Raw genomic sequence first — 25,516 nt, 5'->3', positions numbered from 1 at the left:
TCTGGTTTCTCTGCTAGAGAATTGACACACAGCTGTTTACCCAACCTCCCCCTTTCCTGCACTGTACTCTCTGCAGGTAAAGAAGCTGTGGCAGGCAGGCAGGCAGGCAGGCAGGCAGGTCACCTCTGACACTGTTCTTAAAGCCACCAATTGATCCTCTGCTGACCATATCACACTGTCTTGATCTGAATCCAAACAAGTTTGTATCAAAGTCCACATTTTCAGTTATGCACCTGGGCATATTACCTGAATTACTATAGCCAGCACCCAACTCTCTGCTAAGTCCCATCCCTCTTTAAGGAAACAAAGAAAACTTTTAGTAACAAGTTCTAAAAACTGCATCAACTGTGCTTTCTTCATTTAAGCACACCATAACTCTATTTAGAGTTTAAATTCCCCATTCTTAATGTCAAGCTATCTAAAAGATTCCTCCCTCCACTCTCTCTCTTTAACTTGAATAATGCACATTTTTCTGTGAGGGAGAGGCTGAGCACCCACCTGACATTCTTTCTTCTGAATTCCTCTCCAGGGTCCTGATCCAGGTGCCAGTTGTCACCCATGATCTGCGTGGGGAGGAAATAAGTAACTCTCTGAGTGTGAGCCCTCTGGAAGTAAAAGGTCTGGAAAAGTAATATCAAGAAATGAAGCAAAGTACTCAGGAAAATATTTACAAAGCCAGGCATAATAGGTGGGAGAGACCTGATGGGTCTGATCCTAACAAAGGGGACACGCTTGGAAATGCTTTATTTATAGTGAAAAACACCAAAGAAATTTGTTGTGGGGAGGTAAACAAGAAAGGAGAGGCTGTGAGGAAGTTGGCCTGATTGGGGACTTACCATTTGGGCTGTCATTCTTCCTCCTTCAGGCAGCTGGTGCCACAGGACTAGTTGGGGCACTGTGTCTCTATCTCTGGGGAGTTGCATTTGAACCTGGGGCTGAGCCAATAAATTCCATGATATCACAGCATTCTCTTTGAGCAGGACATTTGCCAAGGCAATGAAGCAGCCTCAGATTGATGAGATTACACTGAGAGTTCTCTTAGGGGCACACCTCTGCTTCAAAATGGCTTAGACATGCCCAAAGTTCACTTGTGGTAACTCACAGATATCTCCTCCCCAGGGCTTGTCTTGTCACTGGGAAAGAATGTACTGGGAGAGGATCAAAGTTATCAATGTGTTGTCTTCTTGCTCACTCCCTCTTCCCAGGTGACACTATTTTGGGGTTTGTCATTTTCCATATCTTACACCAACATTCTCTCCTGCAAAGGCTGAGAGGGATTAATAAATCTCACTCCAACAAAGCCTTTTTCCTCAGTCCAGCAGCTGTACCATCCACTTTTAACCCTTGACATGCCCCAGAATTTTTTTCCAGGTTTTTAGAAATATTTTTAGTTGTATATGAACATGATAACTTTATTCATTTATTTATATTTATGTGGTGCTGAGGATGGAACCCAGTGCCTTACATGGGCTAGGCAACTGCTCTACCACTGAGCCATAGCCCCAGTGTTAGGATGACCTTAAGCAACTCCATTTTAAAAACTCCAGTCTGAAACCTGCAGTCTCACCAGGCACACCCACAGAGCCCTCCAGTATGGCCTCAGACAAGTTACTTCCCCTCACCCTGATAAACAGGGTGAAGCCCCTGGCAGGCTGTCCTCCCCTGATAAGAGGGAAAGGAGAGAAGATCAGGGTGGAGACCACCAGACCAGATGTTTCTGAGCCCAGGATAAATGATGTCACTGAGAAATCCAGTGGTAACTGATAAGGATTGAAAGGGGGGTCAAAAGCCCCAAAATTTAGTATAAATGATAGAGCAAATGAACAGGGATTCAGCCAGCCGAAACAAAGATACACTCTAGCTGGAGAGCCTGCTGAGGACCTGACATCCCATCACTTGTCATTATTCCCGAGCCTCTGTGTGATCCTCACCGCTCTCAAACTCTACCACCTGTCTGGACCTGGGTGAGAGCTGCGACTTCTCCCTCTGCAACTGGTCGTCCATTCTACGCCAGGAAAAGCCTGCCATGGTTCCAACCTGATCACCACGGTCTGAGTGAGTGCGCATCTGCTGGACTCAAAGCCTAAGGCGTAAGACCTTTGAACTTAGCATGCAGAGGGAACGTCTGTCAGAACGTCTGAGCCTGTCATGACTAAGTGTGCTTTGCAGTGCTTAGAATTAATCTAGAATTGTTTTCTCTGAATTAATTAATCTAGAATTGTTTGCTATGAATTGATTATGTCTATGGCAGTGCCTAGCGTTAAGGATTGTCGTTTTCTTGATTAAGAACCTATAGAGTGAAATTGTATTGAGTAATTTGAATGAATAAAGCATTGAAACGGGCAGAAGTGTGTGGACATTCTTTATTTCTCCCCTAGACTGCATACGTTGCAATTTTGCCCCCTCATGACACCCAGCCAGTCCTCGAAGTTTTGATAGAGACAGAATGTATAAATGGGGTATAGGGCTTCGAAGTAATAAAGCTTTAGTCCATTTTACTCATCCTTCTGATGATCTCCCTGTGACCTCTATAATGAAGCCAGAGTTCTGAGATGAGCCTAGATTCCTTCCTTTGCCCATCTCCTTGTGGGTTCTTGTTTCCCAGATTTGAAAAATAAAATCCATGGATAATAAGGGAAGGGAAGAGCAGAATCCCACCATGTGGGAGGGGGCCAGATAGCAGGAAAGCCCTTTGCTGGTTTAGGGGCTTAAAAAACATTGAAAAAGTATCAAGGCTATTGGTTGTGATCTTTAGCCTGAAGGTTAATCCCTGTAATTCTCTTATGGGTCACCCCCACTTTGAATTTTCCTGCCTCTGGGCCAAAGGAGCTGCCTGGAGTACTCCCACAGGTGAACCCCATCTCATGGTCATTTACCTTTGCAATAGGCCTTGAAGGTATTTCTATTAGTTATCCTCCAGGTGTGGCCTCTGCATCTGAATAAGACCTCAACTGGGTCCCCTGATTTCTGATGGCTGACCATAGCTATTCTTATTCATCAATATTCTGCTTGGCTGGCCATCTAAAATATGTGGCTTAATAATTTCAAAGGCATCTTTTTCTTACCAATTTAGATGGATCCTTTTTCTTAGAGTTTTATTTAAGTCACACAAACTGAAAGGCATATGGATCTATTTATTAAACTTATGAGTTCTTATTTACCTATAAGCTAATTTTGATACTGTGTCCATCACAAACACATAAGTAGACATTATAATACCAAACACAGGTGTGCACACATAAATAAAAAAATCTTGTAGCGTTTTTACAGGTAAAATAGAGCTTATCACAGATTTATATAGTATGATCTGTTAGATATGGAAAATGACATACCCCAAAATACTGTGGCCTGGGAAGAGGGAGTGAAGAGGAGGGGGCAGCACATTGATGGCATTGACCTTTCCCAGTGCATTCTTTCCAAGTGGCAGAAGAATCCCTAGAAAGGAAGCCAAAGCATTGATTTTTTTCCCTGAATAAATCCTTTTCCAGGGACAGTATAATGGGACCCTGAAGGGAAAGAGATAAGCACTGAATGCTGACCCCACACCCTCCATTCTTCTCCAAGTGAAACTATTGCCCAGTAAAAACAAATTTCAAATTCTCACAAACCTGTTTTCTGAGTGCCCAAACTGACATGCTGTGTCAATAACTCTCAGTGTCATAAACCTATATAAGCACAGATTCCTCCTTTGGCCAGTGGCTCATTTTCCACTAGGAAAGTGAGTCCATCAGAGGCATGACTCCATTGCTGAATGAAGGCTTTGCTGATCCATGAAGTTTGCATCTGACTTGGTCCTTTGGGGGGCCTTTGCAATTGGGAACATTAGGAATACAGTTTGAGCCATGGTGGATGCAGAAGTCAAAAGTTCAGGTGACCACGCATCCTTCATGTGGAAGATTTATTCCCACCATTACTATTGTTTATTTCCCTGCTCAGGACTCTTCAAAGGAAAGAGGATTTGGACATATGGGGCTCTTTCCATTGTTCTTTCCTGTCCCTAGCCCTAAAATTTTTTATTCCCTATTTTTGGTAGGCTCCTGTAATTGAGTTTCCTCTTGTGCATTTAACCACCTACTGTCCATATGTTCAATCCTCTTATTGGGGATTTCTTGCATATCCAGGGCCCTTAACTGCTCACTCATACTTACTAGGGATTTCTTGCCTGACCACCTTCAAGCTTGAGATACATTTTTCTTTTTGGTCTATGTATATGAACAAAATTAGTTGGTCACCATGGTGCCTGCCTGGGCCCTTTTCCTGTGTTGTCTATCTAGTTTTGATCCACTTTGGAATTTGTGCCCTTTCTTGGCCTCAGGGATGGCAGTTTCCTCACCAACTCTGTAGTTACCATAAGAAGGCAGCGCAACATGTTACCTCTGAGGAGGGGGATTACTGAGACCCCTAGACAATAAATGGAGTGCCACATTGGGTGCTAAAATTGTTAGATATAATAAGGTGCTGCAAGAAATGAAACACATGCTCAAAAGTGGGTGGGCAAGGCAAACTTTTACCTCTGCCAGAAGGGCTGTGCTACTGGAACTGAGAAACTGATGGGACTCCATTTTTGAGAAACCAGCCTCTCACCTCAGAGCAAGGCCTGTCCAAAGGAATGGGACATGACCCTTGTCCTTGGAAAACCCCACAGAACCTTCCTAGGCAGATAGCCACCTTGCTGAGTTGCTTGTCTGTAAATAACAGGAGAGATCTGTGGCACCAGGTGTCCCTGACTCTGTTAGGTTAGGTGAGGACCCATAGCAACCCCCTAGCAACCACCAATCAGCATGAGACAGGGAAAATACCTGGGATGCCAGATGACCAGTTTATGGTAGTTGATAACATGTTGGGAAACCATGTAGTTCAGCACACACACCCCTCATGGATTAATCCAATCAGTTCAAACAAATCCCCCTCTTGTACTACCCAATCACTCGTACCCAAATTGTTCCCACCAGTGAATGTGCTAATCAAAGTTAAGAGTTGTTTAATCTTCCCACGGTGTGAAATGATTTGCTGTGTGATGTTGTGATGCATAGAGTATCCCCCCAAGCCTATAAAATCTCACTGAACAAAGGAACGGGTCCCACTCCTCGGGATCGCTGCATCGGAAATGGTTGAGTCCAGGCTCGAGCTTACAATAAAGACTCTTGTGTGATTGCATCGGATTCAGCTCCTGGAAGTCTATTGGGGTCCCCTGAATCTGGCATTACAGAACCTGGCCAGCAAGGGCACCTGGGCGGGCAGCCTGCCTGTTTATATACCTAAGGCAGTGCTGCCCTTTTTCCTGATTGGAAATCTTCAGGGTATAATCCATGTTATTAGGGCAGGTAAGGGGAAAGGGCTACAATTAAAATGACTACGATTGGATCCAATTAAAGCTGAATAGTATATTCTGAAAATAGATCACTAGACTTTCCATTTATCACGAGAGAGAGAGAGAGAGAGAGAGAGAGAGAGAGAGAGAGAGAGAACATGGCAGGAAACTAGACTCCTCAGGGACTTGTGTTTCCCACATTGAGAGGAAGGGGTGGAGCTGCATAGGGTATGGCCAGGATGGTCCTGCTCTGGCCTGTCTGGTGTCACCATCGGTGCCTCCTGGAAAGTAGCCAAAGGTGTCTAAAGCAGGAGCTGAAGCAGCATCAGTATTTGGGGAAGATAATCTCACTGTGGGGTCCTTGAATCTGTGGCCTTGGGAATTTGGGATAGAGAAGACCCGCTGCTCTCAGTGCAGGGAGTCCCGAGGCCATGGTCTCTGGAACTTGGGATACAGCAATCCTTCAGCCACTGCCTGCAATTACTTGTGTTTCTCCACTCATCTGTTCCTTCATCTTTGCATTCTCTCCAGCTTTGCCCCTTAAACATCAAGCCGCTGTGGTCATTCTTGGGCAAGACTGTGTCTGGCCATGTGCTCTTGTTGGTTGCCCTTAGGAAATTAGATTACCTAGGTGAAACAGACACGTTTCTAGAAACACACTACCAAAGACCAATTCAAGAAGAAAGAGGAGATTGGTGGTGCAGCCAGATATCATTCACCTAGCCTCCCTGATGCAGGTGTCCTTCCATGGTGCCCATGTCCAGCTGGTGGAAGTGCCCACACTGACTGGAGCCTTTGGCATACTGGCAGCCCATGTGCCCACCCTGCAGGTCCTGTAGCCAGGGCTGGTGGTGGGCCACGCAGATGATGGCAGTACTACTAAAAACTTTGTGAGCAATGGTTTTATCACAGTTAATGCTGATTCCTCAGTGGACACTGATATGCTGGACCTGTGGGCTGCCAGAGCCAACATGAAGAAGGCCCAGTTGTAGCTGTCGGAGCAGCAGACCACTCAGGCAGAGATCCAAATCCGCATCAAGGCCAATGAGGCCCTGGTGAAGGCCCTGGAGTAGGTGGTACATGCCCTTCACCTGCAGGGAAATTAAGGTCCAGGTCATTCACCTCTGTCTGGGGGAGTGTGCTTGCTGAGGCCACCAGGGGGTAGTGTGGTGCTGGCTCTGCCCAGGCTCTCAGGCCTGCCCTTCCCTCAGGTTACACCTGGGGCTACTGCAGCCTTAGCAGCCTTAGCAGGCCTGATGTGGGGTCTGTAACCTTGTAGGACTCTTCTTGCCAAGGCCCCCTATCTGATGGGCCACGTACCCACCCCTCTGCCCCTGCAGAGCCTGAGACATGGTGCTTTCCAGGCACATCTGCAGGACATTGTTCCCAGCCCTTGCACACATTCAAGGCAAGAAAGCCTGGGGGGAAAAAGAAGAAGGAGGGGGGAAGAAGGAGGGGAAAGGGGAGGAGGGGGAGGAAGAGGAAGAAGAAATCTGAACAGAAGCAGAAGAGAATAAATTAGAAATAAAAAGTCTCACATGTTGAAAAACTCAATACCATTTGCCTTCAATGGTGCCTTTTAAAAAATAGTTGAAGGAGCAGTAACATTGGTTCCTCTCCAATTTTATAAAAATACATAAGTGGTGGGAGAACTTCTTGAATCATTCTCTGATGCCAGTATTACTCTGAAATCAAAGAAAGAAGAGGACATTACAGGAAAAGTGAAGCACAGATTGACATCCCCTGTGAATCTGAATGTGAAAATCCTTAACAGGATCCCTGTAAAATGAATTGAGTAACACTTTAAAAGGATTGCAGAGGAGGAAAAGGTGGGATCCGTCAAAGGCAAGCCAGGATGGCTTCCTGTGCAGAAGTCAACCCATGCACACAGCACCAAAACATAATGAGGTCAAACAGATTGTCTCATTGCCGATAAAGGATTTCACTAAATCCAGCACACTTTTAGAATAAAGACACTCTACAGATCAGGAGGAGTTTCCCCAATCTGATCAAAGTCACTGATGAAAAATGCACAGCTCATGTTGCCCACAGGGATGATGACTGCAAGCTCTCCCCACAGGTTCCAAAAAAAAAAAAGAAGAGTTGGGCAAGAAAAAGAAGTCAACGTTATCCAAATTGGAAAAGAAGGAGTCAAATTACCTCTGCTCACAGGTGATGCAGTCTAATACATAGAAAATCCTAAGGAGTCCAGGAAAGAACAAAGAGCTAATAAACAAATTCAGCAAACTGGCAGGACACACGACCAACACAAATTTATCAGTTGTATTTTTGTAGACTGTCAACAAATGGTCTTGTGGGATGCCATCCTCGCTCATGATTTGAGTTACCTCCCTGACTGGGTGAGAGGCGCTTAGACACAGCAGTGTTAAAGCCTTCCCTATTCTTTCCCAGGTCTGAGGGCTTGTCCATGCAGAGGCGTGCCTAGCCACTGACCTAAAGACCCAATCATCTCCCTTGACCTTGGGATGCTGCCCCCCTTAACCTTCATTGGATGGGTTTTTCCCTGGAATTTTTTGTTCCCCAATAAAAGCTCACTCCCTGGCGTGTTCTCCCTCTCTCTCTAGTCTCTTCTGTAAACCTCGCCACCACATTAGGTGGCTGGAGGAGGGAGCTAGGAGAAGCCGTCTTGGAGCTGGTATTAAAGGTAGTGAGAGTCTGTCTCTTTAATTTAAAACTCCCTAGTAATTTCTTATGAACCGAACCTTCTTTCATGAAGCCAGCGCTGGTCCAGTGGCATGGTCTGAAAGAAAACTTAGAAGAATATAATATAGAGCATCATCAAAGAATCAAATACTTAAAAATGAATTTAACAAAGGGGGCTTAAGATTTTTACACTGAAACAACAGATCATTGCTGAAAGACCTTAAAGATGACCTCCATAAATGGGGCCATGCTGTGTTTTTCTGTTTTAGAAGGCAATGTTAAAAATGTGCCACTTTTCCCCAAAATCTATGTATTTAATAAAATCCCCATCAGTATTCCAATGGTCATGTTATGCAAAACATGGAAAATCTAATCCACCAATTTCTATACAATTGCATAGGAACTCAAGTAACAAAAAAAGTATTGACAATGAAGAAGAAACTTCTCAATTTCAAAGCTTACTAAAAAGTGACAAAGTCGCTTTGTATTCAAAATAGTGCAGTATGGGTAGAAACATAGGCCTACAGATCTATGGAATAGAATTTAGAGTACAGAAACAGACACAAATATCTACATTGCATTGATATTTCCAAGAATATTCCAAGAGTGTTCACAAGAGAAAGAATAGTGTCTTTAATAAATGTTGCTGAGGAAATAGGTTTCCATGTGCAAGATAAGGTTTGGGGAACCTTGCCTCACCTAATACAATAAATCAATACAAAGTGGATCAAAAACCTAAATGGAATGTCTTAAGTGATAAATCTCTTAGAAAAAAACACAGGCATACATCTTGACTGAGGTTTTGACAAGTTTGTGTCAGATCTGACAAAAAAAGGCACAAGCAGTAGAAGAAAAAGCAAATTCTCATGAAAATGAAAATTTTGTGCATTAAGGCATACTATCAAGGAAGGTGAGAAGAAACCTATAGAACAGGAGAATTTGATAGCCAGTCATCTAGCTAAGGGCATGGTATTCACAATGTGTGAAGAACTCTTGCTTTCCATATCAGTAGTGCTTCCACAGACATGGTGAACATTCCCAAGCCCCTCCAGACTTCCAGTAAGTGTGACAAGCACCAACCCATGAAGTGACACATGAGAAGGGCAAGAATTCTCTGTGTGCACAAGAAAACCATGTTGTGACAGGAAACAGAGTGGCTATTTTGGACAGACCACACTGATTTTCTGGGACAAGGTTAACACTACAAAGAAGACTGAAAGATTGTGCTGAGCCCAGCTGCAGGTCTCAGAGAATGCTGGCTCCCACGAGATGCAAGTATTTTGAACAGAAGAGGTTAAGAAATGAGCAAGCAAGTGTTACAGTTCTTAGCTTTACCTTGTATTTTATTATGAAGACAATAAAATATTGAGTTTATATGCACTGAGAGAGGGGGGGACTCTTAACAAAGAATAGACAACGCAACTAAAAATGGACAAATGACTGAACTAGACATTTCTCCAAAGAAGATATAAAATGGCCAACAACTGGTGAAAAGATGTTCCCATCAATAGGGAAATGAAAACCATAATGAAATACCATTCCCACCCATTAAGATGGCTGGAGTAAAAAAGAAAAAGAAACCCATAAATTAACTAGTGTTGGCAGAAATGTGGAGAAATCAGAACCCTCATACATGCCTGGAGAATCGTAAAATGCTTCATCTATGTGATCCTCAACAAGTCAAATCTATAATTACCTTAGACCTGGCAATTCAACTTCTATGTGCATGTATAAAGAGTATTAAAATGTGGGGCTGGGATTCTGGCTTAGTGGCAGAGCACCTGGATTTGATCCTCAGCACCATGTTAAAAAAATAAATAAACAAAATATATTTTTTAAGTATTAAAATAGGACTGTGGTTGTGGCTCAGTGGTACAGGGCTCACCTAGTACATATGAGGCCCTGGGTTCGATCCTGAGCACCACATAAAAATAAATAAGTAAAGTAAAGGTATTGTGTCCAACTACAACTTAAAAAATAATTTAAAAAGTATTAAAATGGCTATTCATACATACTTGTTCATGGCAGCACACTTCACATAGACATGGCAGGTAACAATGAACTGATGGATGGTTGAATTCATATTATGGAATATTATCCAGCCCTAAAAGGAAGAGGATGTGACAGATGCTACAACATGGATGAACCTTGGAACCATCATGCAAAGAGAGGCACAGGGGCCATATATTGCATGGGTTCATTTATATGAAATCTCCAGAATAGGCCAAGCTGTAGAGACAGCAAGCAGATTAGTGATTAGCAGTGACTTGGTGTGGGGAGTGGGGATGGCAGCTGGATGGGAACGAGGTTTCCATTGGGGATGGTGAGGACATTCTTGACTAGATGGTGGTGAAGGTTTTCCAAAGTTACAAGTTTACTAAATCACACTCGGTTGTACCCTTCAAAAGGGACAGAGGGTGACTATTACACGTGAATTTTACTTTAGTAACTCAGGGAGAGAGTTGAAGGTGAGCCATCCCCAGCCATGAGGGGTCTCTGAAGATCCCACCTCAGTCCCAAAGAGTAGAAGAGCTGAGGAAAGCCCTGATCATGGGACCTTCCCTGAACTCTCCCCTTCCTCCCTGGCTCTGCTCTGGCCTGAGAAGTCGCACATCCACGCTCCACGCCCACAATTTTGAATGGGGAGCAAAAGGAACTGCTATTGGTCCAGCCGGTGGGGCTGAGCGCTGATTGGCTGAGGCTGGTAACGGACCTGCACGCGCGCGCAGAGAGCCGTTGGGGACTCGCTGTGTGGCAGCTCCCCAGCCCTGGGCTCAGTCAGCGTCTTGTCAGCACCTGGTGAGCACCGCAGGAGCGCCCTGGAGCCAGGTGCTGCTGTCCAGCCCCAGTGAGTGCCAGAGGTCTTGCAGGAGGCTGGGGAGGGGACCCTCCCTCTTAGTGCCTGGTCACTCAGGCTTGCCCAATTCACCTCTTGTCCCCGTCGGGTCTGGCTCCTCCTCTGTCCTCAGAGTCAGGTTCCTCAGGCCAGGGTTTCCTGAATTCTCCTGAAACACCCTCACTGATCCGTTGTACCCTGATTCCAGGCCTCTGGGTTCTGTTTTGAGTCGATGGATTTGTATTTAGCGTCCCCCCCCACCCCGCCCCCATAGCCCTGGAGCATTTTCCAAAGAAATCATTTACCAGTGGATTTATTTCGTTGAAGGCAGAATTAGGGATCTAGGGTCCTCAGCACCTTCTGTGACATCCTTCCTCTTCCCCATATCCCGAGAAGCCTCTCCAGAGACTCTTAGAAACAGAAGAGGCAAAGCGTAGCGTGGCCCTGCGGTGTCCCATCTATCTTTGTGACCTTGCAGATCTGAACATGCGATCTCTGTGAGAACATTGTCCCCACACCTTGTGCGTGTGATAACAATATCAAGCTTGGTTCTCATGATCACAGTGGCTGGACCCCACTGGATGTGTGCCGGGTAGGGCAGGGTCAGTCCATACACAGAGCAATCTTTCCAGTGGGAATAGCCACTGCACCCTTGAGGGGAATTGCTAGCCTGCAGAGGAGAGCTGCTCTGGGGGCCTTTCCTGGCTCTGGCTCCTCTCTCTTGACAGCCTGGTGCACCAAGTGGGGGCTGTTCTCATCTCCCTCTGTGGACCTGCTCTAGCCCTTGATCCCTGGCCCTGACTGAGAACTTTTTCTCTGAAATGAACCTATTTTTTATGTGGCCAAGGCTGCTTCTCACTTGTTAGGTTCAGCTAAGTTCTCACTACATTGAATAACTGCATTCCTCAATTTCCCTGGCAAAATTCATCATCCTGCATTGAGATCTCAGTCTGTTTTCATGCATCCTGTGCAGGCCCTGCAGACAAAACCAAAACCAAACCAAAGAACATGACTGTGTTTAACACCACTTAGATGAAGTCCTCATAGCAGTCAGGGAAAACAGTAGGGGGATACTGGGATCACTTTTGGTAAGGGGTGTTACAAAGATTTGGAACTTGAGGGACATTTTAAGGATAGAGGAGCTCTCTTCTAGAGTGGATGCTGTCAGGAAGCAGAGAATTCTATTGGTGGTGATCTTCTTACATCTTATGCAGAAAAGGGAAGACTGGAGGGAGGTGAATGTTAATTGGGGGCAAAGCAGCAGTCACTTAAGTTTCACCAGATAAGGGATGTTTAGTCACTTCTGTGAATTAATCTATATTCACCTTTCATCTGTGTTCAGACATGGTTAGAGATCAGACTTTATTTTTGGTCCTGATTACTCATTTCACGTTGAATTTGGTGCATGTTGATGCTCCATGAAATTGCTTGTGCTTCACTAGGATTTTAGGGCCAGGCTGCGAGTGTCAAACGTGGTCCTGGCAACAGCAGTCCCCACTGACAGACAGGCCAACTCCTGGAGGTCCAGGCTGCTTTCTTCTTCCTCACAACACCTCAGGGCCAGGTCCTAAAAGAGGCCTCCTAGGAAAAGGTTTCAAATACATTAAGAGAGAAAAAAATTTTTTTAAAGTTTCTGGCCCCAGAAAATTATCAAGACAGAAGAAACTGGACAAATGTTAAAAGGGAGTCCAAAACAGTTTTGACCATTGCTTCTTCTGGAGATGCTGTTCCTGTCCTGGCGCAATCTCCTTTTTTGCTCTGGCTGGGGTTGTCTGTTCACTTGCTCATGAGGGAGCTTCTCTTCTGGGTGCCATGTGCATTGCTGCTGCTGAAGCCCCCAAATCTCATGGAATTTGTGTGTGTCCGTCCCTCCTGCAACCTGTGTTTACTACCTTCTGAGTACCAAGTGCCTTGTCAAGAGTCCAGCCTCTGCCTGGACCTCCACACAGGTGTCTGACATTCACACAGATAGTTGGCCCTTTTTTGCCCCTTTAGGAAATCCCAGAGCCTGTGCAGACACCCTGTGACCTCACCCAGAGCAAAGAGGATTAATTTTGTTAGGAGCTTAGTGACAAGGGTGACAGAATTTGGTGAGGGCATAGGTGGGGTGAAAAGATTTGTAAAATTAGGTTTCTGTGGAAAGGTCCCAGGGAAACATAACTGTTCAGATTCTGGGGTGCCTGGTAAGTCACACTGCCCCTTTGTGCTGTCTTTCATTTTCTTTTTCATAAGAGGATTTTTAGGGTGCTTTCTATATTTCTGAGTAGAAATGCATTATTTTGGATACTGTCATTGTAAGTGTGCACACACATTTTTTTGTACCTGTCTGCATAATTTATAAAGCATGGTGACCTGGGTTTCCTCTCTGCTCCAGAAGTTAACAGTATTGTTGTCCCCTCAGGCCCTGATGCATCCATGGCTAAATTCTTCATTCCAAGGACAGGAGGACAGAATTTCCCTGAAGAATATCAGGGAGCAAGGTAAGCCTGTATGCTGCTTCTTTCTATCATTTTTGATTAATTTGCATTTTTTATATAACCATAGACTATGCACTACTTTTGTGTCACCTCTGGTAACTATTTTCAGGTTTTTCGATGCTTTTCCTACATCTGCACTTCAGCCTCTCATGGCAGTGCATAGTAGTTTACAGTTTGTTCATACATTCTTCTCCTAATGGATGTCTGCAGTGTTTCCTGTGTTTGTGTGCATATTTGAAAGAAATTGCTATGGACATTATGAAAAAGACATTGTAAGCACTTACACTTTTATTTCCCTTTATTTAATACCTGGTCATATGGGTAGATACATGTTCAACTTTTTACTTTGTTTTTGGTACTGGGGATTGAAGCCAGGGCCTCTGACATGTTAGGTGAGTGCTGGAGAACTGAGCCACATCTCCTGTCCTTTTTCATTTTATTTTGAGACAAGGTCTTGCTACATTGGCCAGGATGGCCTGAAACTTGTGATCCTCCTGCCTCATCTGCCTAAATAGCTGGGATTACAGGTGCACACCACATTCCTGGCTTTGCATTCTGCTTTTAAGAACATCTTCAACTGTTTCCCAAAGTGGTATATCAGTTTATATTCCCACCAATGGTGTATTGAGTTATTCAGTTTCCCTGTGAGTATTCTCAATTTATGCTATTGTATTTTTAGCATTTTATTTTTTGTAGAATCATAGTGAATAAAAGTTTTTGCTTTGCATGAAACTAATTTAACTTGGTGATTATTTAAAGAGTGAAATAAAACACAGAAATCCAATATAAGTATACTTCCCTAATTATTTTTGTCTTGTTCTTGAGACTATTTCATGGATATATGTAAGAGACATCATAAATAAATATTGACTGGTAGATATTTCAGTTGTTTCTGTATCTAAGTATATATCTTATTTTGTATGCATTTGTAAAAGGGAGTTCATGGTGTCACAAGTAAGACAGCTATAGGTTTCTGGGGAGAAATTCCCAGGACATAGTTCCTTGTACTCAAGTTTCCCTCAATGGTAACATCTTGCAAAACCACAATTTGATATCACAACTAAGAAGATTACATCAATACTAGTGAGGATGTACATTGTTTCCATCACTAAAAGGAGTCCACAAGTGGTTTCTTGTAGCCAAACAAACTTTTCTCCTCCTTTCTGTGCTTTTTCCTGCTGGTAACCACTATTATGTTCCCCCATTACTAGAATTTCATGAATTTTACAAAAATCAAATCAATCATAGTATTTGCTATTTTGTGATTAGCATCATTCACTCAGGAACGATGAGTGATAACATTTGTATGTATCACTCTTCTAGTGATACATACAAATTGTTGTAGATACCAGTTTTCATGACAGAGTAGTTGTCAGTGTGTAGAATGTGGCACAGTTTTTGTTTCTTGTCTTGCTATCTCCAAAAGGTCATTTGGGATGAATTCAGTTCTTGGTGTTACAAATAAGGCAGCTATATGAAAACTGAAAAAATTTGAGCATGTGATCACTAAAGTCTTCATTTCTCTGTATAAATTCTCAGATGTGCAGTTGACACATCTAATGGTATTTGCATTGTTGGTTGGCTTCCCATTACTGTGCCCAAATACCTGAAATGATCAGCTTAAAAGGAGGGAAGGTTTATTTCAGCTCATGGTTTAAGTCTGTGCTTGGTGGTCCTGTGGCTTTGAGGCCTCTGCATATATCATAGTATTGGTTGCTGCTCACAAGGGGACATAAGGGGCTGAAGTTCCAATATACCCCCCAAAGGCATGTTACTAATGGCAAACTTCCTTCCACTAGGCCTCACCTCTTAAAACTTCCACCAGCTACTGTCAGGACCACATGCTGGGGACCAACCCTTCATCTCATGGGCCATTGGAGGACATTCAAGATCAAAAGAATAGCATGAATTTTTTTTTTGAAGAAACTGCTTCCCAGTGGCTCTAATAATTACATCCCCACTAGCAATGTACGAGTGGTCCTGTCTCTTCCTCTTCAGCAGCAGAGGTTGGAGACTATTTTCATTTGAACTACATTTACAGGTGTGTATGATCTAAGTGTGTGTGTGTGTGTGTGTGTGTGTGTGTTTATGTGTTGAGATGGGGTCTTGCTATGTTGTGCAGTCTCCTCTCTTACTCTTAGGCCCCAACAATCCTTCAGTCTAAGCATTCTGAATATCTGGGACTACAGTCCTCCCCTATGTCCTTTGATTCTCATTGTGATTTTTAGTTGCTTTTTCCTAATGGTGAAAGATGTTTTCTATCTTCTTTGCTTGTAGGACTCTGCATTTTCTTCATGATAGTAATCTAATTACAGGATAATAAACTAGAAAAATTATAAACTAAACACAATGTTAGATGAAAGAAGGAAATAAGAAAGACTAAAAATGAAAATAATGATTGTATGCCATGACACATGCCTGTAAATCTCTGCAGCTGGGGAGAATCATGAGTTCAAATTCAGCCTCATCAAATTAGCAAGATCCTAAGGAAATTAGCAAGACCCTGACTCTAAATAAAAATATTAAAAAAGGACTGGAGATGTGTCTCAGTGGTTAACTACTCCTGGGTTCATTCCCAAAACCAAAAAAAAAAAAAAAAAAAAAAAAGGAAAAAATGAACTAGAAAATAGAAAAAGGTAGAATTCATAAAATCCAAAGTTGATTTTAAAAAAGAGAAAAATTGACCACCTTCACCTTGAAGCAACAAGAACAAAAGGTATGACCTAAACTATAAGATTTGAACATGGGGTTTATAAGATTTGAATATGGGGTCATTCTGCCTTACAGGAAGAAAAGGCATCCCAAGAGAATACTCTGAACAATATAAGATAGTGAATAACCTAGATGAAAAAGCCCAATTTTCTACCAGTGAATCAGCAGGAGGCCACCAGGGAGCACAAGGTTAACTTGCACAATGAAGGCAAAGATCCTGCCCTGAGTGCCTAGGGCCACTAGAGGGCAACGAATTCTGCTTTCTGCCCCAGATGGTGCACAGGCCTGTGTAGCCTGGGCCAGGTTTATTCAGTACCCAGCCCTGGAAGCTTGTCCTCCGTTTGGGTGGAGGGAGCCTCATCTTTGCCGAGGAGAAGGTCTTTTGGAGGCTCTGATGCCTGAGGAAGGCGCTTTTGTTCGCTGCTGCCCGAGGAAGTTCTCTTAAGTAGTCCATTCCCAAAGGTTTGTTCTTTCCTTCCTCACACTGTATTTCAGCAGGACTTGGACAAAATGACCCATTTATTGCAGGTGGAGGCTCGTCATAGCAGAGGAGGGAGGTGAGGTTTTATGCAGATGCAGGTTTGGTGGAGAAATTCCCAGGACACATACAGAGAAAGGGAATAGAATGGACCAAGCCCTCTAGCTGTACTGATGAGCTGGGGACACAGGACTTTCCTGGGTGAGGGGTAAGGAAGGCCCTTTTATAATTTTTATAATTATAAAAATATATGGGATGTTGACCCATATATTTTTATAATTAACTAGTGTTTTTAACCCTCAGGTTAAAGCAGGTGAAAAACAAATGGCGAATTGAAAGGGGGTCAAGTAAAACTCATGACATTAATTTTTGGTTTCAATATTGTATTTATATCAAAACTGGAATTCAGTTACAAGTTTACTTTCCTGGGTTTTATGAAAGCAAATAATATGTTTAAAAAGATACTTACTAGTTCTCATTTTCTACTGAGAGAATTGTCATATTTGATCATTGCTCATGACCAGTGAAGACTTTAAATAATTTTACATTAATTTACACTAACTAATTCATCTTTCACAGGACCCATCTGTGACTGGTGGTGATGTTTAGAAATAATATGTTAAAGTGACTTCCAAGTGTGGGTATTTCACTAAGCAAAATTTGTCAATCACTTTTAGAAGATCCCCAAAATGATGGTGGCTCTTTAATAACAACTATTAATATTTTATGATGCTAAAGTCCATTTATATGAAATGTCTATAGAATTTAATACAAAATCCAGTGGTGGAGATTTTTGCATGAGATGTTTGTTGAATTAAAAGTTTCTTTTTTATTATTCAATATCTGAATACTTTAATTTTAGATATCTTCATTGAAATGGGGGAAATTAGGATCAATGTAACATTCTTTAAAAATTTGTTATGTAAAAAAAAAGTTGTAGACTGGGGTTGTTCTCAGTGGTAGAGTGCTTGTATAGCACATGTGAGGCACTGGATTTGACCTTAGCAGCACAATACAAATAAATAAATAATGTTATTGTGCCAATCAACATCTAGAAAAGTATATTTTAAAAAATCATGTTTATCTCCCCAGATCATTGAAAATTTCATCCTTGTATCCTGCATTATTAATTTTTATTTACATTTTTCCTTATTCATTTTCTAATTTGGAAAGTATATTCATGTGTTGTAACAGTTTTTTTTCAAACATTCTTGTATTTTCTTGTAAGTAAAGGCCTTCTAATATGGAATGAAGATTTAATTTTGGAAATTATTTTGTTATTGGAAAGCCTATTTGACTTCCTCTACTTTTTCCTAAAAATATCAGCCCATATTTATGTGTTGTAGAAAATTTCTAATTTGTTTGTCAAAAGGATTTGATTTTAGTGTAGGAAATTTCTTCAACTGGTACGATATATCTAATGTATATTACATAAAATAACTTGGTTACTTTATATTATTTTCATATGTTATTTCATGTATATGAGCATATGATCAATGTTGTTAATTTTGGGGGGAAATGTTTTGATTACAATGACTGTGTCTTCTAGTGCCACACAGATGGGGAAATCCCAGTCTCTCCTAATCCTTGAGCATTCTCCAAACTGTACATCTCTGCCACAATCAAGTGAGTCTCTTGTACTTCCAGACACTAGAACATGCCAGTAGAATCCCATTAAGCAGAAGTCAGAATGAACCCATAATCACTGTCCAATTATCTTTATGCTGTCCTCTGATGAACACAGGTGTGAACAGACTCAATCAAATGAACCCCAGGATGAAAGTCAGAACTGATGCTAGAGCCATCTTCTGGGGTCATGGAGAGTGAACTGAAGGAGACATTCCAGTGTGGTGTGTAGCTTATCAGGAAGAGGGAGAGATGTGAGTGAATGCCCTTCTCCACAGAGTTGAGAATGGGGCAAAAGGCAAGACAGTTTCAGGGAACACAGCAGAGGAAGTGGATTATGTGGAAAAGTAGAAATGAGATAACCCTGTGTCTCCACAGCTGAGAGGTATCAGAGAAACCTATGAAAAAGAAATTTTCCTCAAAGAAAGTCATGTTCCAATTTTGTTTTGGTTCCAAGAGAAAGACTTCAAATACTAATTAAAGTATGGAGAGCTCATACTTTAATACTAATTAAAGTATGTAATTTGAGGAATACAGTAGACCCCCTTATCCTGGAGGATCTGTTCCAAGATCCCCAGTGGGGTGGCTGAAACTACAGATAATACTGACCCCTATCTATAAGCATGTGCAGTTCTCCCCAGTTTAGCTCATGGCCAGATGGTTATCAAGGTACTGATGGGTGGGTAGCCTATAGAGCATGAATCCATTGAACGAAGATATGATTCACTTCATGGTCAGGACAGAGAATGATATTGCCGGATTTCATCATTCATTCAGAATGGTGAGCAATTTAAAATGTAAACATTGTTTATATCTGTGACTTTGAATTACTCAGGTAATTTGTGGGTGAGTGAAAACATAGAAAATGAAATTATTTTCTATTCTTCTTAGATATACATGACAGTAGATTATATTTTCATATTATTATTCACTCATGGGAAAGTGAAATCTTTGATAAGAAGGAACTGGTGAATTTTAGCTTTTTCATTGCTATGACCAAAAATTAGAGGAAAATTTTTTTTTTGTTTGAGAATATCATAGTTGCAGAGGTCTCATTCCATACACAGCTGGCTCTATTTCTCTGGGGGTTAAGGTGAGGCAGAACATCACGTTGGAAGAGTGCAGTTGAAAAAGTGTCTCAGGACATGATCAGAAAGCATAGAGAGAATAAACTCAGCTCACAAAATGTATACCAAAGGCATTCCCCTCCCAGATGACCCACCTTTTCTAGTCATAGTCTACCTGTCTATAGTCATCACTCTGGTAATAATCACTGTGATGTGATTAATGCACTGATTGTTTTAAGGCTGTCCTAACCAAATGTTTTTACCTGAAAACTTTCTTGTGTTCTCTTACTCATGAGCTTTTGGGGGACTCCTAAAATCTAAACCATAATATACTGGAACATTTAAGAACGCCATGAGATGCAAATTAACTTTGCCTCATGGAAAATAAGCTGGGAATGCCAAATAAAAATTTAAATAAACAAATTTTGATGTCAAATTATAGATGTTCTATGATAACTCATAAGACTTCAAGCTGTAACAGTTAGCTGGTGAAAACAAGAGCATGCAGTGTGAATTGCTAGGTGTGTCCCTGCTAGGGGACTATTGACATTTACTCCTCAGTATCTCACTTCCAGTGTATAATTTCTGTGACCTCTGCAAGTTCTGATAATTCGGGACCTTTTTATCTGGGTATACTACTTGAGGGATTCTGCCACAGCACATTTTTCCAACAAGGACGTAGGAAGGATGAATTATGATGAGATTTGTAATGAATTTAACTTACCCAGTTGTAAACTGCATGAATTTCATCATACCAATACATTTTTTTCAGTTATAAGGATCATGAATACTTCCAAACACGAAAAGAATGAACAGAAATAATAACCATGTGTCTGTCAGTAAGCTATCAATGTTCCCAAGTCCAGTGGATCAGTAAGGAAGCAACTATGCATGACACTGAAAGTTGAGGAGTAGAGGAGTCCAATGCCAGTTTCCTCCCATTCTTTTTCAGAGCTGCAACAGTGAGACACTTTTCAGTCCTCAGATGTTCAAGACTTGTAGCTTCTTTTTTTTTAAGAGAGAGAGAGAGAGAATTTTAATATTTATTTTTTAGTTTTCAGTGGACACAACATCTTTGTTTGTATGTGGTGCTGAGGATCGAACCTGGGCTGCACGCATGCCAGGCAAGCGCACTACTGCTTGAGCCACATCCCCAGCCCAAGACTTGTAGCTTCTTGATAGTGCACTGAAGCCATCCAGCTCCTGGGGTAAGTTAGCAGTGGAAATCTCATGAGTTGTTTGAAGTCTCACAGAACCCAAGTGGCAGGTAAGGCTAGAACAGGTGCTTCCAGAAAAACGTAACCTTGAAATACTAATGGGCAGTTGAGAAGGACCCAGCATTCCCCTTGGCCTCCTCCTTGCCTCAGCAGGGAATGAGCTTCCTGAGCTGAGGTTATTTCTTTTGCTGAGAAGAAGCTTTTTAGTTTGAATCCATCCCATTTTATTTTTAAAATATTTGTTTCTTAGTTTTAGATAAACACAATATCTTTATTTTTTTTAATGTGGTTCTGAGGATTAGACCCAGTGCCTCATGCATGCTAGGCAAGCGCTCTTACCACTGAGTCACAATCCCAGCCCATCATCCCATTTATTGATTTAAATTCTTGCTCTATGGGAGTTTTATTAAGGAAGTCAGGGCCTAATCCAACATTAATGAGATTTGGACCTATTTTTTCTTCTATTAGACACAGGGTCTCTGGTTAATTACCAGGTCCTTGATCCACTTTGAGTTGAGTTTGGGGCATGGTGAGAGATAGGGGTTTAATTTCATTTTGTTGCATATGGATTTCCAATTTTCCTAGCACCATTTGTTGAAGAAGCTGTCTTTTCTCCAATGTATGTTTTTGGCACCTTAATCTAATTTAAGATAATTGTAATTTTGTGGGTTAGTTTCTGTGTCCTCGATTATTTTCCATTGCTCTACCAGTCTATTTTGGTGCCAGTATCACGCTGTTTTTGTTCCTATTGCTCTGTAGTATAGTTTAAGGTCTGGTATTGTGATGCCACCTGCTTTACTCTTCTTGCTAAGGATTGCTTTAGCTTTTCTGGGTCTGTTATTTTTCCAGATGAACTTTATGATTGCTTTTCCTATTTCTATGAAGAATGCCACTGGGATTAATTGCATTAAATATGGTGGTATGGTCATTTTGACAATATTAATTCTGCCTATCCAAGAACAAAAAAGATCTTTATATATTCTAGTTTGTTGTAGAGGACTTTAACCTCTTTTGTTAGGTTGATTTCCAACTATTTTATTTTTTTGAGGCTACTGTAAATGGCATAGTTTTCCTTGTTTCCCTTTCAGAGAATTTGTCACTGATGTACAGAAATGCCTTTGATTTATGGGTGTTGATTTTGTATCTTGCTACTTTGCTGAATTCATTTACTCATTCTAGAAATTTTATGTTGGAATTTTTTGGGTCTTCTAGCTACAGAATCATATCATTGACAAATAGTGCTAATTTGAGTTCTTCTTTTTCTATCTGTATTCCTTTAATTTCTTTCATCTGTTTAATTACTCTGGAAAGTGTTTCAAGAACTATGTTAAATAGAAGTAGTGAAAGAGGGCATCCCTTTCTTGTTCCAGTTTTTAGAGTGAATGCTTTTAATTTTTTTTCATTTAGAATGATGTTGTCCTGGGACTTAGCACAGATAGCTTTTATGATCTTAAGATATGTTCCTCTTATCTCTAGTAGTACAATCTTAGACATTTGCACATGATGATTGCTTGAGTCCACACAGGGAATGGGATTTGAAGAGCATAGGCTAGAAGCTGGAGCACTGGAATGGACAGATCCTTTATAACATTGTGCTGGGGAAAGTGTAACCAGGGGCTTGCACAAAAACCTGTGAGCACCTCCCAGTGATGACTGATAAAACTTTGACCATGATAACTTTCATTAGTTGAAAATGCCCCTGTAACTGAAGAACAAAAAATATCCCTGAAACACAAAATATATATGATGTCTTAGGTGATGTTGGAGACATGCTGTAATGGGGAGGGTTGGTAATAAATGAAAAGGCTTGTGCAGAAACCTACTAGGAGATGCAGAGTTAGTTGACATTCCTGAGCAGTTTGGTCTTTTCCCTAGGACTGACTTTAGAGAAACCTGTGGAACTGCTGGATTCTATCCCACTTGGACTCTTCCCTTTGAACAGCTAGTGATTGTCAAGCAAAGAGGTGGTTGGTTTCTGGGTGGCTGCCGCATGCACGCAGTGAAATCAAGAAAAGGTAAAAACAGATCAACTTTGTGGGTTGAATTCCATGGTGTTTGCTCTGTATTTGGTTTTCATGCTGACTGATGGGAGTCAGGCTTAGTTGCCTGCCCTAATTGTGAGGCAGGGGGGCAAAGGAAAGCTGGTCTATTTAAGAAGTGCTTCTATGGGGCACAACCCATAGAAATCACTAGGGGATGTGAAAGGTGCATTGAAGTAGGAGTTGCCATTGTTTACCAGAAGACCCTCCATCCAGGATTGGGACATAATTTGAATTGAAAAGTAGGTTTCCCAGTGTGCTTGCTTGAGTTGGTCACTTGGGTGCATGGTAGGGGGCTGTAGCAACACACAGATGGGCTGTCTCCAGACAGGTTGAATTTGCACCCTGTGAGGTACAAGGTGCCTGTAAGAACTGTCCTGTGAGGGAGGGAGGAGGATGGTGCCTCTGGCTATGGGACAGATTCCCAGAAGAGAAGGCCTTGCCCAGAGCTAGCAAGTCTGTGTCCCTGGGACACTATGGTGTGTCCCAGCAGGAAGAGAAACTGACCCTGGACTGGCTCATGTGATCTTGAAAGCAGATGAGTCCCAAGTTCTGTAGTCCTCAAGCTGGTGTCTCAGGAGAGCCTGTGGTGGAATTCCAGCCTGATCCTAAAGGCCTGAACACAAGAAAGCCTATAGTGTAGTTGAGGTGAGAAGGTGGTTGGTTGATACCCACAAAACTAATGTTCAAGTTCACATCTGAAGGCAAATGAAACCCATGTCATGGCTCAAAGGCAACTGGGCAGGAACAGTTCACTCTTACTCAGTGTTTTGCTTTATCCAGTTCTTCAACTGCTTGGATGAGGCCCATTCCCGATGGGTAGTACTTTTCTTGATCTACTGATTTACATATTTCTCTCATTACAATCACACCCCAAATCAGGTTTTCTAAATATGTGAGACCCCTGTGGCCCACTGACATTGACCCTTGAAATAAACAGATAACAGTCACTTATGCTTCAGTTAGTAATAAAAACTGACACATGAGCTGTTAAATGTTTTTCATCTTCTTGACAGTAATATTTCAATGCCTTTCCAAAACCATTAGAAATTACCTCATAAATTTATAAGCCCATTTATAATTAGGAACAACAAAAAGAAATATGGAATTTATATCACTCATGAAGTCTAAATTTTCACTAGTAATACACAAGAATAAAATCTTTCATTGTTTGATAAAAATAAATCAATTCGTATTTGTTCATTGTAAGAAACATATCACTTTGGTGGGGGAATGTGGATAACAGGGAGCCTGTGGTAGCCAGGAGATGTACAGGAAATCTCTACCCAATTTGATATGCACCTAAAACTTCTCCAACAAATGAAGCTTATTAAAAACAGCAACAGTATTACCTATATGCATATATGATTACAGAATTGGTGTAACTGTCATGTACAACCAGAAAAATGAGTTTATTCCATCTTTGTATGATGTGTCAAAATGCATTCTACCATAATGTATAAATAATTAGAACAAATTAAAAAATAACAACATATCCCCAAATATAGAAAAGAGCAATATAAATTAAATTCTTTATAATAGATAGAAATGAGACAATGCTTAATAGTTAGTGGACATGAATATATAGATTACTGTATATTATTAAATAATGAGAATCAATGTATGTTTGAAGCCACGTACTAAATAACCATTAAGTACCCATTTTGATTTTTAACTGTATTGTAACCAACATATTCAAGGCACATTTATAGCAATAAATATTGGACAATGCAATTAATGAGTAAATGAATATGAAGTTTCTGGAATGTTGATCCAGCACAATAAAAAGCAAACACCTCAGTTTTTAAAAACTATATTATTTGAATAAAGACAAAGCTAATTTGCAAATACATATAATATCCTTCAGATTCATGCAAATTAAAATCTCTCTAGAAAAAAATACTCTGAAGTCTAACTTACAATGAAAATTTTATTTCATATCAAAGCCCTTTTTCTGCTTTTTTCATAGATGTTCTAAGTGGATTCAATAGCAACACAGTGAAATTTGGGCTCTACTGTAGGAGACAGAATATTGTGGCCTGTGGAATTAAACATTGTCAGGACCACTTAGGCATAACAAATTTTGTAGCAGACAAAATCTCACCCTTGCATCTGCAAGAGAAAAGGAACTTTCTATTTTCTATGGAAATACTCCTTGCTCCATTGCACTTTTAACCTTTACATCAGGAATTGTTAAAATGCCAACAAATGATGTGAAAGAAGAAATCTAATAAGTGTATATTGGATATATTGGGTCATTTATTTCAAAGCATACCTGGAGAGCATATTTAAAGGAATATAACAATTCATTCAATTTCTATAGTACCATAATCTATAGCACATAAATATTTACAAAGGGCTTTGGTTCACATTTTGAAGTTGCCATGCTATGATGTACTTATTCAATTTTTATGATGACATCTAAGAATAAATTAATCTGTTAATATTCTACCAAATTTCACTGTAGCATTTTGTTAGAGCGTACCATTTTTAAAATCTCACATCTCTGAATGCATAGTGAATATGCATAAAAATGATGCAACTTCCAAATTCGATACATCCAAATTAGTTTTTCAAAAAGATAAAAAAAATGAAAGTCTTTTATCTGGGTGTATAGTAAAAAGAAAGACTCAGATTACTAAAATCAGAGATGAAGATGAGAACATTACTATCTACATTCATAAAAAATTTAGCTGTGCACAATGGGGATGCTTGTAGTCATAGCTACTCAGGAATCTAAGGCAGACAAATCACTTGAGCCCAAGAGTTCACTGTCAGTGAGACCTTGACTCAAAAAACTTTTTTCTCTTTTTTAGAGAAAACTATGAAAAAGTATATGCCAACAAATTGAATAACTGGTATGGAATGTGAAATTCCAAGAAGCATACCACCTTCTAAAGACTTAATCTTGAGAAATCATAAAAAAATGAAAAATAAAACTCACAAGATATTAGTAATCCAAAACAACTTTCCAATGGAAAGTTCTAAACAAGAACACCAAATGAACCACATGGATGGTTCAGAACCAGATAACTTCACTAAAGAAGTCTACCAAATGTTTAAATAAGGGCTGGGATTGTGGCTCAGTA

General features: G+C 41.0%; 1 long non-coding RNA gene across 2 annotated transcripts in view; it reads left to right on the top strand.

Annotated features, from left to right (window-relative positions):
• The first annotated feature begins 22,270 nt into the window (after positions 1 to 22,270).
• LOC120884223 (uncharacterized) overlaps positions 22,271 to 25,516 on the top strand; it is an 80,456-nt gene continuing 77,210 nt past the window's right edge. For both annotated transcript variants that reach the window (XR_013436347.1, XR_013436345.1), the window contains exon 1: positions 22,271 to 22,403. This is a non-coding gene — a long non-coding RNA (uncharacterized LOC120884223). The remainder of the gene's footprint in view (positions 22,404 to 25,516) is intronic.

The sequence above is a fragment of the Ictidomys tridecemlineatus genome, chromosome 3, assembly GCF_052094955.1.
Source record: "Ictidomys tridecemlineatus isolate mIctTri1 chromosome 3, mIctTri1.hap1, whole genome shotgun sequence".
Lineage (NCBI taxonomy): Eukaryota > Metazoa > Chordata > Mammalia > Rodentia > Sciuridae > Ictidomys > Ictidomys tridecemlineatus.
This window is presented reverse-complemented; position numbering and strand designations above follow the sequence as displayed.